Below are 2,500 nucleotides of genomic sequence, written 5' to 3'. Positions count from 1 at the left end.
TTTAATGAACTGAGGCTCATGATCTTAATAGATTCATACAATTCTAACTATGCGACATGAATTCAGAAAGAAACGTCACAACAATACAAACAGTTTAATAAATCAACATCTTTGATAAAAAATAAAACAAAACAGCAAAGAACGCTCGACTGTAGTCAGGACAAAGTATATTCAGGTCTCTGTCGCCTTGAAGGGGAAGTTGTCTCCAGTGTTGGTGGACTGTAAGCGGGGGAGGGGAATCCCATGAGGGGGGGGGGGGGGGGGGGGGGGGAAGAGGAAGAGGAAGAGAGGAACTATGGTCATGATAAACAAAAGGAACCAGACTCTGGAGTCCTGAGAACCGCTGAGAGTTCAGAGGAGAACCGAGACTCAAAGCTCGGAGCCTCTCGTCCATGAGGCCGCCGCTGTAACTGCAGCAGAAACACCACAGAAGAAGAAGAAGACCAGCTGGTGTCTCATGTGATTCCTGTCTGTGGCTCCTTGTTTACGTCTTATCAGCTGATCGGAGTCACATGACGTGGAATCAGCTGTTGTGGTCGACACATGAGGGTCGCTGAGGAACAAGAGAGCTTACAAAACTCCCACGCTGTGAGGAGTCCAGTGAACGCACCAAGACGAGCTCCTTACGTCTGTGATTGATCCGAAAAAGTCTAAATAAATCGATGGATGCTTAAAGACTTTGATGGATCTGTTGAGGTCTTTAGTTTGTCAAACAGTATTATATTTATATTTTTTATATGGTATTCATTCAGAATTATGACGTCATGTCAACACTAGTTCTGGTCATTTTTTGGGGCTTTAATGACAAATTCAGGAGTTTAAATTCTATGATCAACATGTTGAAGGTTTAATATTCTGTAATATTATTATATAATATTATTATATAGTATTAATTATTATTAGTTTAATTAATTCTATAAACATAACTATTTGGAGATTAATTATCTTTTTAAAATTAGACCAAAACAACTAAATAAATGAAATATGATTTTTCATAATTCTTCACCAAAGCTACAAACGTCACACTGCTTGAAATATTCAGACCTTATTAATATAGTGACATGGACAAAGTATTAGGACGGTTAAATAGAGAACATTGTGAGGAGTTTGGTGGGATGTTTGGATTTAAAAACTCTTTTTTATAAAGTGCTGGAATTAAACTTTCTGGGGGATTTGAACCGTCACCTATCTAATCAAAGTCCTCTTTGTTTGGCTGCTGATATTTAAAGAACCACAACCTTTTTCTAATATTAAAACCTACAACGTCAGCAGACAGACAGAAGGAAGCAATCACACAGCAAAGCACCCAAAGAACAGCAGAAAGTAAAGAGCGTCAAAAAGTCAACATATGAAGCAGGTAAACGTGTCGTCGTCTCACCAGCTGCAGAACAGCTTTTAAACAAGAAAGGTTTTGAACAAAAGTCCTGAAAATGTCTCAAGGTTTTCAGTTCTGTCTTCTTAGGACCTCGAAGACGTCAGCTGGAGACCCGTTTAGGGCCGCGAGCCACAGTTTGAGTCTTCAAACCGAATCTTTAAAAGTAAAAAAAAAAGGGGATTTTCTAAAGGAAGTTTTGAACTGTGAGTCCAGATTTAAACTAGTGGGATATTAAGAACATATGACATCACACACACACACACACACACACACACACACACACACACACACACACTAGAGGGACTTTCCTCTCCTAGAGTCTTTAATCATTCAGCACCAGCAGTGAAGCCTGTGCAAGAGTGAGGCATCCTGGGAGTTGAAGTCCAATGATGTCATCACTGAGGCCATGTGACCAATGACCAGAGGCGGGGGTGAATCCATAGCACAGCTGAGCAGAGTGAAGCATCCTGGGAACGTTGTTGTGGAGCAGAGAACGCTTCCCTATGAATGCTGGGAAATGTAGTTTAAAAAAAAGAAAAGTTTTTGGCAATTTAAAGCAACACTTTTTTTCTTCTTAAGTACAGACATTCTGTCACTTATCGCAAATCCAGAATGAAACGGCATTCTGGGAAATGGAGTCCAGTGATATCATCGGTCGGTTTGATTTAATACTGACGTTTTTTTATTTAAATTTTTTTGAATGATGGCTGCTGATTTTCAGTTTGTGCTTGTAGAAAATGACATGATGGGAAGTGATGATCCTCAGAGGACCAGGACAACGCTCTGCTCAAGGGCACTTCAGCAGGGCCTCCGGTCGGGGGGGTCAGGTGTGGTTCAGAGGTCATCGTGGAGGAAAAGAAAACTACAAAAAAAGAAATAGAAGTTAATTATAAACGTGAAATATTTAAATCTGTCTTTGGAGCTTTTTAAAATGTTTTTCTATGAAAGTAAAAAGCTGACGCTAAAGTTTAAGCACTGAAAGCAAGTGAAGTGGCAGCTGAAACAGAAACACTGACAGAAGTGAAGTGTCAGTGGAAGTGAACGCGTTTAATAGGAGTTGAAAAGCCGGTTTAAGTTCGAGCACTGAAAGGAGCCGAAGCATCAAAAAGGAGCAGATGTTTCATG

The 2,500-nt window shown here is 40.1% G+C and overlaps 1 protein-coding gene across 2 annotated transcripts in view; it reads right to left on the bottom strand.

Moving 5' to 3' along the window:
• The window catches only part of cdc42se1 (CDC42 small effector 1), a 16,346-nt gene that overhangs the window by 808 nt on the left and 13,038 nt on the right, over window positions 1-2,500 (bottom strand). For both annotated transcript variants that reach the window (XM_068709382.1, XM_068709381.1), the window contains one exon: window positions 1-2,237. This exon is cut by the window's left edge and continues 808 nt beyond it. The gene's annotated coding sequence lies outside the window, so the exon portion shown is untranslated. The remainder of the gene's footprint in view (window positions 2,238-2,500) is intronic.

Source organism: Cebidichthys violaceus, unplaced genomic scaffold (assembly GCF_023349555.1).
Source record: "Cebidichthys violaceus isolate CVI_PGR_0920_01 unplaced genomic scaffold, fCebVio1.0.p SCAF_146, whole genome shotgun sequence".
Classification (NCBI taxonomy): domain Eukaryota; kingdom Metazoa; phylum Chordata; class Actinopteri; order Perciformes; family Stichaeidae; genus Cebidichthys; species Cebidichthys violaceus.
The sequence above is the reverse complement of the archived record's forward strand: the minus strand, read 5'-3'. Positions and strand labels throughout refer to the sequence as shown.